Source organism: Oncorhynchus mykiss, chromosome 30 (assembly GCF_013265735.2).
Source record: "Oncorhynchus mykiss isolate Arlee chromosome 30, USDA_OmykA_1.1, whole genome shotgun sequence".
In the NCBI taxonomy this organism is placed as follows: Eukaryota; Metazoa; Chordata; class Actinopteri; order Salmoniformes; family Salmonidae; genus Oncorhynchus; species Oncorhynchus mykiss.
The window spans coordinates 17,107,515-17,121,199 of NC_050570.1; positions in this window are offsets into that span (position 1 = coordinate 17,107,515).

A 13,685-nucleotide genomic window follows, 5' to 3' on the forward strand; every position below is an offset into this window, starting at 1 on the left:
ATTAAATCAAAGTTTACTGGTCGCGTACACTGTTTAGCAGGTGTTATTGCGGTGCAGCGAAATGCTTGTTACTAGCTCATAACAATGCAGTCAAATGTCAAACAATACTACAAAATAAAAAAGGCAAGTCATCAAGAATGGCGGTACGAATCCAATTAACAACTCAAATTGCACTCCAGCAGTCAAAATGCAATCTATATATATGTACACCGGGGAATTTACAAGGTAAACTATATCTTGAGTTAGAATAAGCTATGAAGGTGATACAGCATTTGTGTGAAACGGGAAGTGAGTGGTTTAATGTTTCTATTACATGGAACAACATGGGACAGCAGTGTTGGCTGTAAAAGTGTGTGAGTGTGTAACTAAATGTGTTCCTGAGCATAAGGTGTGTGCGTGTGAGATAGCTTGTGTGTGCATTTTGTGTGATATAGTGTGCATCAGGCAGCGTGGCCCCATGATGCGTTGAGCTGTCCACACCACCCTCTGGAGAGCCATGCAGTTGAAGGCGGAGCAACCCGACAGAATGCTCTCAATGGTGCGTCTGTAGAAGTTTGTGAGGGTCTTAGGGGCCATGCCAAATTTCTTCAGCCGTCTGAGCTTGTAGAGGCGCTGTTCACACCACAATGATGTTAACGTCGAAGGAACTTGAACCTTTTGATCCCATCCACTGCGGCCCTGTCGATGTGGATGGGGGCATGCGCCCTCTTTTGTCTCCTGGAGTCAACGATAAGATCCTTCGATTTATTGACGTTGAGCCCAAGGTTATTTTCCTGGCATCACTCCGCCAGGGCTCTAACCTCCTGTCTTTGTTGGTAATTAGGCTGTCTTTGTTGGTAATTAGGCCTAGCACTGTTTTGAATCGTCAGCGAACTTGATCATTAAGTAGCAGTCGTGCGTGGCCACTCAGTCAAGGTTGAACAGGGAGTACAGGAGGGGGCTGAGCACATACCCCTAAGGGTCCCCCGTGTTGAGGATCTGCAAGGCGGCGGTGTTGTTGCCTACCCTCACCACCTGGGGCCGCCTCAACAGGAAATCTAGGATCCAGTTGCACAGGGAGAAGTTTAGACCCAAGGTCCATGAGTTTAGTGATGAGCTTGGAGGTCCCTGTGGTGTTAAAGCTGAGGTGTAGTTGATTAACAGCATTCTCACATAGGTATTCTTCTTGTCCAGGTGGGATAGGGCGATGTGCAGTGCAATGGCGATTGCGTCGTCCGTGGATCTGTTGTGGCGGTATGCACATTTTTTGTGGGTCTAGGGCATCCTCAGATTCTCAAACAGTTCTACAACTGAACCATCTTGACTGCCATCACTGCTTTGTATGGCAACTGCTTGGCAGTACATCACTGGGGCTGAGCTCCCTGCCATCCAGGATCTCTATACCAGAAGTAAAAACAGCTCATCTCTTTTCCAAGACCCCAACTTTCTTTTGGTTTTCTTATTGAAATAAGGTCACCCCAATCATCATTATTGTACTTTATTTTTATTTTTACGGGACTTAGCGTATGACCCGACCAGGCAAGGCCTCAGTCAGTCAGTAGTTTCCATTCTGATGACTAACCGGGTTTTCCATCCTGCTTACTCTACCTCCTTAGAAATAAATTATTTTATTTTCTGATGTTTTATTGTGTGTGCAGATAAATGTAAGTCCCAAAGTCCTGGAGCTAAATAGTGTCTTGAAAATATGTACCATGGATGTTAAACTTGCTAGCTAGCTCACGTACTCCAGTTTGCATTAGTATTGTCATCCGGAAGGCATTACTATTTAGCATGCTTATTAGCGATATAGTGTTTGTTAGCATTTCTCTTTGGCGCTAGGCTATTTTTGGTTGTAGATCACTCATGCTCATGCTTATTATGTTTATTATTATGTTTATTATGTTTATTATATGTTGTTTATTTGTGCATCTAGCATGTGTTTGGGTTCACTTAGCCTGTTTAGTTTTATGACATGCAAATAGGCATACTGTATTTTCCCATACTGTGCTAAGTTTTCCCCTTTTCTTTACAGAACCAAAATTAGTATCAGAGAGATTGGTGTTGTATGCGTGTGTGTGGATATTCATTAAAACCTTGAACTGGAACTACTGCTTCCTAGTGTTCTAAATGAACACCCTTCGGTGGTTGCTACTGGCCTAAAATCCACTAAGTTTTTTAAATTCCTTTTTATTTGTCTTTTGAATTCATAAACAACCCATATTTTTAACCAGATGGTGTCAGAGGAAGGCCCTACAAATTGTCAAAGACTCCAGACACCCATACCATAGACTTCTCTCTGCTACTGCACATCAAGCGGAGCGCCAAGTCTGGAATCAAAAGGCTCCTGAACAGCTTTTACCCCTAAACCATTAGACTGCTGAACAGTTAATCAAATGGCTACCCAGACTTTTTGCATTAACCCTGTTTTTTTGCACTGACTATGCACACTCACCACCGGAATTTGCCCACACACACATAATACACTGACACTCAAGTATCGAGACCATCTATTGAGTGTCTCGGTCTTGTCTCGGTGTCTTGTCTCAGTGTTTAGCTTCCATTCAGTCAATGCATGAAACCACTTCACCAGGCCAAATATATACACTCCTTTCTTGAAACATTAATATCTTAACAGCCTTTATATACATTATAGACATGTTTGCACAGTGGCGAACCTATAGGCCTACAGTTTGAGAAGGTTTATCTAATGTTCCTTCGTTAGATTTTAGCTCATCTTCCTCTAGCTAGCATTAGTTGTTGATCTTGTTGTTGTTGATGTGCATAACAGAGGGAGCCTACCTTTTCATGGTTGTTTGATCAATAGGACTGTAAAGTTCCCAAATGTAAGAGGACTCCTGTTGTATTTACATATTTGCAGAAATCCATTCAGGTTTATTTTGTGGCTTTTGGCGAATTCGTTCCAATGATCTAAAGTCGCGCTGTTGTAAACTGCCTATAAACACATAATCCAGTTCAAAGTGAATGATGGCAGGCCCGTGTAGCAAAATGGCTTGTTTCTATAAAGGCCTATTTATTGTGTTACTATTTTTTTATTTTTTTGCTCATTTGTGTTACTTTTTTAACTCGACATTGTTAGAAAGGCTTGTAAGTAAGAATTTCATGGTAAAGTCTACACCTGTTGTATTCGCCACATGTGACAAATACATTTGATTTGGGTCAGGTATGGGGAGGTGATATGGTCCAAACCTTTCAAAGCACTTCATGATGACAGAAGTGAGTGCTACAGGGGGATAGTAATTTAGTTCAGTTACCTTGGCTTGCTTGGGTACAGGGACAATGGTGGCCATCTTGAAGCAAGTGAGGACTGACTGGGATAGTGAGAGGTTTAAAATGTCAGTAAACACTCAAGCCAGCTGGTCTGGGCATGTGCTGAGGACAGACTTCGGATTCCATCCGGTGCAGGTTAACACATTTGAAGGTCTTACTCAAATCGGCTACAGAGATTAGTAGCCCACAGTCCTCGTGAGCAGCGGGGACACACATTGGAGGCTCTGTGTTGTTTTCCTTGAAGCATGTGAAAAAGGTGTTGACCATGTCTGGGAGTGGTGCTTCAGTTTCCGCGATGTGGCTGGCTTCCCTTTATGATCTGGGATTGTCTGAAGTCCCTGCCACATGCGTCTTGTGTCTGAGCCATTGAATTGCGACTCCACTTCGTTCCTGTACTTTATTTTTGCCTCTTTGTCTTGCGAAGGTCTGTTTATACTTGTTCAGGTTTCCAGTCACTTTACCTGGTTAAATGCAGTTGTTTGCGCTTTCAGTTTTGACCGAATGCTGCCATCTATCCACGGTTTTTGGTTTGGGTATGTTCTAATCGTCACTGTAGGCACAACATCCTCTATGCACTTCCTGACGAACCCAGAGACAAATAATGGATATCAACGGGGGCTTGAAGCAAAGTACCCCCCCCCCCCCCCCACACTGTGTCAATGTAGCCAAGTAGAAAAAAGACAATGAATGTACCTTTCTGAAATTTCAAAGCAGCCTACATACAGTGCCTTGCGAAAGTATTCGGCCCCCTTCAACTTTGCGACCTTTTGCCACATTTCAGGCTTCAAACATAAAGATATAAAACTGTATTTTTTTGTGAAGAATCAACAACAAGTGGGACACAATCATGAAGTGGAACGACATTTATTGGATATTTCAAACTTTTTTAACAAATCAAAAACGGAAAAATTGGGCGTGCAAAATTATGTTAAGTTAATACTTTGTAGCGCCACCTTTTGCTGCGATTACAGCTGTAAGTCGCTTGGGGTATGTCTCTATCAGTTTTGCACATCGAGAGACTGAAATTTTTTCCCATTCCTCCTTGCAAAACAGCTCGAGCTCAGTGAGGTTGGATGGAGAGCATTTGTGAACAGCAGTTTTCAGTTCTTTCCACAGATTCTCGATTGGATTCAGGTCTGGACTTTGACTTGGCCATTCTAACACCTGGATATGTTTATTTTTGAACCATTCCATTGTAGATTTTACTTTATGTTTTGGATCATTGTCTTGTTGGAAGACAAATCTCCGTCCCAGTCTCAGGTTTTTTGCAGACTCCATCAGGTGTTCTTCCAGAATGGTCCTGTATTTGTGCAATATACGACTGATTGTTGTCCTATGGACAGAGTCTCGCACCTCAGCTGTAGATCTCTGCAGTTTATCCAGAGTGATCATGGACCTCTTGGCTGCATCTCTGATCAGTCTTCTCCTTGTATGAGCTGAAAGTTTAGAGGGACGGCCAGGTCTTGGTAGATTTGCAGTGGTCTGATACTCCTTCCATTTCAATATTATCGCTTGCACGGTGCTCCTTGGGATGTTTAAAGCTTGGGAAATCTTTTTGTATCCAAATCCGGCTTTAAACTTCTTCACAACAGTATCTCGGACCTGCCTGGTGTGTTCCTTGTTCTTCATGATGCTCTCTGCGCTTTTAACGGACCTCTGAGACTATCACAGTGCAGGTGCATTTATACGGAGACTTGATTACACACAGGTGGATTGTATTTATCATCATTAGTCATTTAGGTCAACATTGGATCATTCAGAGATCCTCACTGAACTTCTGGAGAGAGTTTGCTGCACTGAAAGTAAAGGGGCTGAATAATTTTGCACGCCCAATTTTTCAGTTTTTGATTTGTTAAAAAAGTTTGAAATATCCAATAAATGTTGTTCCACTTCATGATTGTGTCCCACTTGTTGTTGATTCTTCACAAAAAAAATACAGTTTTATATCTTTATGTTTGAAGCCTGAAATGTGGCAAAAGGTCGCAAAGTTCAAGGGGGCCGAATACTTTCGCAAGGCACTGTATTAATAACTTCTTCGGGATCGGTATCCCATCCACGGGACAGTTGAGCTAACGTAGGCTAATGCGATTAGCATGAGGTTGTAAGTAACAAGAACATTTCCCAGGACATCTGATATTGGCAGAAAGCATAAATTCTTGTTAATATAACTGCACTGTCCAATTTACAGTTAGCTATTACAGTGAAAGAATGCCATGCTATTGTTTGAGGAGAGTGCACAACTTTGAACATGAAAAGTTATTAATAAACAAATGAGGCACATTTGGGCAGTCTTGATACAACATTTTGAACAGAAATGCAATGGTCCATTGGATCAGTCTAAAACGTTGCACATACACTGCTGCCATCTGGTAGCCAAAATCTCAATTGCAGCTGGGCTGGAATAATACATTATGGCCTTTCTCTTGCATTTCAAAGATGATGGTACAAAAAAAATACAAAAGAATGGTTGTTTTTTTCTTTGTATTATCTTTTACCGGATCTATAGTGTTATATTCTCCTACATTCCTTTCACATGTCCACAAACTTCAAAGTGTTTCCTTTCAAATGGTACCAAGAATGTGCATATCCTTGCTTCAGGGCCTGAGCTACAGGCAGTTAGATTTGGATGTGTCATATTAGGTGAAAATAGAAAAAAAAAGGGCGGATCCTTCAGTTGTTGCTAATATCACTTTGTATTTCCGTTGGGTAAACTATTGTGTTAATTACATTTTAAGACTATTTTACAAATAATCATTTTGCTCTCACTAACCACGTTTCCATTCACAGTTTATGCGAGTAAAGTCATACTGAATTAAAAGCTGTGGTGGAAATGTTTTGGTACAATTTTATAAATGGTGACATCATTTGTTCGTTCAACATGGTGGGATCTTTTTGCATCTGTAAAATTACACTGAACTAAAATATAAACACAAAATGCTACAATTTCTAAGATTTTACTGAGTGACAGTTCATATAAGGAAATCAGTCAATTGAAATAAATGCATTAGGCCCTAATCTATGGATTTTACATGACTGGGTATACAGAAATGCATCTGTTGATTACAGATACCCTAAAAAAAAGGTAGGGGTGTGTATCAGAAAACCAGTCAGCATATGGTGTGACCAGCATTTGCCTCATGCAGCACAACACAACTACTTCGCATAAAGTTGATCAGGCTATTGATTTTGGCCTGTGGAATTGTGTCCCACTCCTCTTCAATGGCTGTGCGAAGTTGTTGGATGTTGGCGCGAACTGGTACATGCTGTCGTACACGTTGAACCATTGCATCCCCAACATGCTCAATGGGTGACATGTCTGGTGAGTATGCAGGCCATGGAAGAACTGCGACATTTTCAGCTTCCAGGAATTGTGTACAGATCCTTGAGACGTGGGGCGGATGAATGGCACGACAATGTACCTCAAGATCTCATCACAGTATCTCTGTGCATTCAAATTGTCATCGATAAAATTCAATTGTGTTTGTTGTCGGTAGCTTATGCCTGCCCATACCATAACCCCACTGCCACAATGGGGGCACTCTGTTCATAACATTGACATCAGCAAACCACTCGCCCACACAGCAGCATACACGATGTCTGCCATGTACCCAGTACAGTTGAAACCGGGATTAATCCACGAAGAGCAAACTTCTCCAGCTTGCCAGTGGCCATCAAAGGTTACAACGCCAAACTGCAGTCAGGTCAAGACCCTGGTGAGGACAGGGTGTGATGTGGGTGGGTATTCTAGGTTGTATATCTAGGTGTTCGTTTGGTCAGGGTGTGATGTGGGTGGGTATTCTAGGTTGTATGTCTAGGTGTTGTGTTTCTATGTTTAGGCCTGGTATGGTTCCCAATCAGAGGCAGCTGGTTATCGTTATCTCTGATTGAGAACCATACTTAGGCAGCCTGTTTTCCTACTATGGGTAGTTGTTTTCTGTTGTGTCTGCACCAGTCAGAACTGTTTCGGGCGTTCGCGGTGTGATTGCTGTGTTCATTAAATAAATATGGACACATACCACGCTGCACCTTGGTCCTCCCCTTCCAACAGCCGTTACAGACGGTTTCTGACAGTTTGTACAGAAATTCTTCAGCAAACATTTTCATCAGCCGTCCGGGTGGCTGGTTTCTGACGGTTCTGCAGGTGAAGAAGCCGGATGTGGAGGTCCAGGGCTGGCATGGTTACATGTGGTCTACATGTGAGGCCGGTTGGACGTACTGCCAAATTCTCTAAAACTATGTCAGAGGAGTCTTATGATAGAGAAATTAACATTAAATGCTCTGGCAACAGCTCTGGTGGACATTCCTGCAGTCAGCATGCCAATTGCACTCTCTGTCAAAACTTGAGAAATCTGTGGCATTGTGTTTTGTGACAAAGCTGCACATGTTAGAGTGGCCTTTTATTGTCCCCAGCACAAGGTGCTTCTTGATATGCCACCTGTCAAGTGGATGGATTATCTTGGCAAAGGATAAATGCTTACTAAACACAAGATCCCAGAACATTTTAGAGAAATAAACATTTTGTGCATATGGAACATTTCTGGGATCTTTTATTTCAGCTCATGAAACATGGGACATGGGATGTTGCGTTTATATTTTTCTTCAGTGTAATTATGCAAAACATTGCGGTAGAAATGCCTTTATGCACAAATATTGATATAACCATAATAGAAGTAAACTTAAGAGTCACACAATGACATGGTGTATGGTCCTCCCACTACGATTCAGGAAACCATGCAGTTTATTAGGCTACAGATATAATAACTTCACAGGGTGGTGAAAACGCACAGTATGAGCTTGATGCTCCTTTCCAATAAATGTTGAAGGTCCTATTCTGGTGACATGAACGGTGCTTGACTGCCGTTTGACAAATACAAAATCTCACTCTTTTGTCTATAATCTCATCATGTAGGCTAAACCTGCACTGTATCTGCAAGCTGTTGGCCAGAGCACAGGTGCTAATACTAGAGTGGGCACACTCTGGAGTGAATTGCAAAAATCGCTGAAGCTGGAGACTTATATTTCCCTCACTAACTTTAAACATCAGCTATCTGAGCAGCTACCCGATTGCTGCAGCTGTAGATAGCCCATCTGTAAATAGCCCACCCAATACCTACCTCATCCCCATATTGTTTTTATTTACTTTTCTGCTCTTTTGCACACCAGTATTTCTACTTGCACATCATCATCTGCTCATCTATCACTCCAGTGTTAATTTGCTAAACTGTAATTACTTCGCTACTATGGCCTATTTATTGCCTTACCTCCTCATGCCATTTGCACACACTGTATATAGACACCATATGCACACACCGTATATATATATATGCACACACCGTATTGTGTTATTGACTTTACGCTTGTTTATTCCATGAGTAACTCTGTGTTGTTGTATGTGTCGCACTGCTTTGCTTTATCTTGGCCAGGTCTCAGTTGTAAATGAGAACTTGTTCTCAACTAGCTTACCTGGTTAAATATTTTTTTTTTAAAACACTCACTATATAACCCACATGTTTTGGTGAGAAAACCATCAGTTGAGTTGAAAATGCAATAGAAACCCATTAAACAAGTTTTTTTTTATCCGGTCAATTGGAATTTAACCACAAAGTACTTGTTTATGTGCAGTTCCTCATCACGCACAACATCTCTGGGGGGAAAATGTGCGCATAGTTTTTATTCCGATTTTAGCATATTCACATGGAAATCTGTCACCAATTGGATGGTAACCTAACTAATGACTTCAACCAATTTATTTGCATGAAATGCTATTCAAAAAACACTATTAACTTATTTGGTGCTGTACTTATGTTAACTAATATACTGTATTTAAAGCTTTTTTCCCCCACATCAAATGTCTTGGTCATTGGGGAATTGTTAGATTACTTGTTAGATCGGAACTAGAAGCACAAGCATTTCGCTACACTCACATTAAAATCTGCTAACCATGTGTATGTGACCAATAACATTTGATTTCAAATACTTTATGCATTAAGAACCAACTTTTTGAGAGCCTTTTCTCAAAATAACAATTTCACACACTGGTAACATTGCATTAACATATTTGGAATGATTGGCAATGTGTAGAATAATTTGACAGACAGTAAGTAAATTAAATATTTATTCACATGAAATAACATTGGAACAATCTAACTAGACATCCCTTTGGGAAAACTTCTACAAGCCCTGAATGATAGGTGTGTCAGGGCATTACACTTTCGCAACGCAGAAAGAGCAAGCATTCCACCATTCCCTTCCCCAAGTTGTAGTCCTGCAAACAGACACACAGTCCAGTCATTAGCGGTCCAGTCATTTATTAATTCATTTGCTAGCCTATATTCTTAGGGGACAACTGAAAAGTGATTTAACGACAGTGCCATCTGTTGGCCACTCAATAGCCTACAACTACAGGCCCGGAAAGGGTTGTTCAGTTGCTTTATGTTCACTTACAATTCTGAGCCAGAGGTGACTCTAGTTGTCCTTGAACTTTCCGTTGATGTAGGGGACACAATCCAAGATCAGCCTCCAATCCATGAAGTGGACAAGGGCAACTCCGCCCACTGATCCCCAACCAACCATCGTGGGAACCCTGGACAAATGATAACATGAGGAGATATTTGAAGTCAAGTATCCTACTACAGGAGTTTTCACTACTGCTGTCAAGTCCCAACATCATCTTTTCCTCACAGTATTTAACCCCTTGACCCCTAAACCTAGAGATCACTAAGTGGTGTAAGTTGTATTGAAATGCCTGCCAAATCAAAAACAGTGGTCAGTCTCAGAATCAAAGCCAAAGTTATTTAGACAGATAAGAATATAAGGCTCATGTTGTAAACTACTGGCATTCTTGACTAGAACCGAATAAATTATTTATTAGATATGAAGAAGGAAGTTACTCAAAATAGGTTGCTAATGAGGGCCATAAATCACTTGGTTGGTAATTGTTCCAAGAGAGACCAAAATATGTTAATATGTTGTTTGCAATTGGAGCAAGGGTAGCCTAGTGGTTAGAGTGTTGGACTAGTAACCGAAAGGTTGCAAGTTCAAATCCCCGAGCTGACAAGGTACAAATCTGTCGTTCTGCCCCTGAACAGGCAGTTAACCAACTGTTCCTAGGCCGTCATTGAAAATAATAATTTGTTCTTAACTGACTTGCCTAGTTAAATAAAGATAAAATAAAAATCAGTGGGCAGAACAAGCAGAGTGGGAGAGCCAAGCACGAGCTAGCGAGATCCTATCCTACGTGCCGTTCTTGCATGTATTTGCATATTAGGGAACGTTAGGGAACGCCTACTCTGTGAAATGCGCGTGCAATAACAACAATTGCACTTATTTAATTTTTTTACTTTTTTTACTTTGGCAAAGAGTCTGCAAAACGTACTCCACTATGTTCGTAACAGAACTGTATTGAGATTACATGTTTAATCGGTAAAAACATTTGCAGAATATCGTCCAAAATCCATCTAGGTCGATTTTCTCTCACTGCCGGCCCCTGGGCTTCCTCGCATCACTATATTTGGCGGCGAGCAGAAAATAAACGCCAACCGGATGCTTCAGATGTGTACATCCGGTGAAACATCTGCCTCATTGTTCTGTTATGGAACTAACGTTAGCTAGGTAGTTACAGTAACTAGTGTTACTACTCGTAAAAGTAAACAAACTCCAAAAAGGTGGAATTTGTAAATACTGAGGCCATATCTAAATCAGAGGCCTGAGATTGTTAGCGAGATTAACTCTTTTGGATAACAGATTTGCAAAGACCAGTAAAGTTAGCTAGCTAGATCAGTACACCTAGCCAACTGAGTGATGGCTCATGGAGACACATTGGACGGTTGTCAGAATCTATTTATTAAAGTCAAATAAATATTCACAAAGTTATGATACAGACTTCAACTTACCACGTCCTGGCGATGGCAATGTATTTTGCCCCCATTAACTCGTTTATCACTTGCACCATTCTCACCTCCGTCGCAGATGGCTGCTGCTTTGTAGGACCTCAGGAATGTCTGTTTAAATTCATGTTTCAAAAAGCTTTCAAAATACATCATAAGGAATACAGTATTTCCAAATAGTATAAACATCGTAAAATAATGTTTCTTAAAATATTAGGTAGTGACAATTGTTTGTACAGTTTAGTTTATCATTTGAATAACAATGAGATTTGATCGCTAACCTGAGTTGTTGACCCATTGTTGTCAAATACATACGCTACAAAGACTATACCAATACTACGGCATTGGCTACTATTTAAGCCACAATTTCCTTTTTATTCAACATATAGCTATAAAATTATTTTATTTTTTCATATATATTAGATACATAATCTTGTGTACAGATAGTCATACTGGAATTGTGAGTAGGCCTTGATTTATAGATAGCGAATGGTTTGTATGATTGTTGTTTTAGTGCTCATTTTACAGTGGGGTACTAGATGGTCAATATTTCCCTATCAATCAATGCCATTAGATTCTAGTTTTATGACTGCCTAATTTGGCTAAATCTCTAATGTGATTTTTTATTTTTTAAATCTGAGCCGGAGAGGAAGAGGCTGGTTAGTAAATAACATTATCTTTGTCTGGGCTTAAGGGACATCACATTGAAGACCAAGTTCAACCATTTGGAAAACTTTAGTTAGGGCTTGTGGTCTATACTTTCTCACCAATGGGAGATCATTGAGAGGAGACATTCATTTGCCAAGCTATGATAAACCCTTTATTACAATGTTTTCCTTTATTTCCTTTCATGTTTACAAGATTCAAAAGCCAGACATTGAAAAAGGTATAATTCTGTTATTAAAAATGGCACATTTATTGCTACATTACTGTTATATACAGGACAGTTCTCAATAACTACTTTATATATATAAAAAAAATTATAATAAAGACCGGGACTGGAGGCACTCTGAAAACACTGCTCAGTCTTGATTGTGTCCTCGCTGCAAGTGTAAGATGCCAGGCTTTGTAGCAGTGAGTGAGTGGCCCCATTTGAATACTTGAATTTAAAAAAAGTAGTGCCCTCCTCCTTGAATTGATCTATGGTCTGAAATAATTTGGTAGGTGAAAGCAAGGTTCTTTCATATAAGAAATTAAATCAAATAAAGTTATATTCATGTCAGATTTGAAACAGGTTGACAATACAACTCACACTATCCAGTCATGTCATTAAGCGAGGCGGGATGGACGCACTTCTAAGTATTCAAACAGGGCCGGTGTCAATTTTCAGGTCGACACACAGAAAAGACCCTCCATCTTTCCCCCTATCCAACAACTTCAGAATACAGGTTGTACATTTTGTCATTGTGGGATGTTCACAGAATACGTAATGACATCAGATCAGTAAATTTTCTCAGAACAAATCTGCAATATTTAGTAGGCCTACACATATTTCACCTTGTAATAGTAGAGAAACAAATATTCAAAATCAACTCTGAAGAGGTACATCAATACCCCTTACAGTAAGTCACTGTCAAAGTCAATAAGGAGATTGATATCAGAAAAAAAAGATCTCAAAGTAAATGGAGGAGACTTACTCTTTTACACAGAAATGATAGTTCTAGTGACAAAAAGCTCCAGTTGTCATGGCTCAAAATAACACAGCCCCCCACTTCAAAGCTGAAGCCATATATAGACAGTTTGAGGTGCTTCGAAAAGCAGATCACAAGGGCAGAACCCATCATATCTTAGAACCCAGTAGTGTTGAGTGGTTTATCAATAGGGGGGGGGGAAACAGACAAACAAAACCAGGACTTGAACCTACAGCCACAACATAACAGTAGTATGGTCAAATCCAGTTGAATAAAAAAATAAAAATAACAAGAGATCTACATAAAGTTAAAATGTTTATTTATCTAGATACATAGAATGTTTGATTTTTTTAAATGTTCAACTTCTTCCTGAAAAGTGAAAAGGGAGGGTTGGGGTGGTTCATCCGATGTACCTCTAATCTTGGCGATACATGAAATGTTATGGTTTAAAAAAAGAACTGTCTTTATAGTTAATGAAAATACAAGTTCAGGCACTGATAAGGCATCACTCTCCAGTAATGACATCTTTAGTCTTGAGAATGAAAAGGCCACACTATTGATTTGAAACTGTCTTTTTCTTTTCTTTTCCTCACTTTCTACAAAGTAAACTTAAATCCTTCTCAATACTATGACCAACAAGTAACAATGTACATTTCTGCCTCTGTGGTTAGAGGTCGGTGCTATACCATGTCTGAAGCCATGATATTAACTTACAACAGGAATTAACACTTGTTTTTTCAGACCATCCAAACACAAACTCCAAAATAACATGTCAGGACAATGTAGCTGCACATTGACGACCACGTGGACGAATGCAGAGAATAGAATGGAACGTTTGAAATGAAGAGAAAATAATAACATTGAACCGACGGACAAAACCTGGATATGTACTTGAAAATGA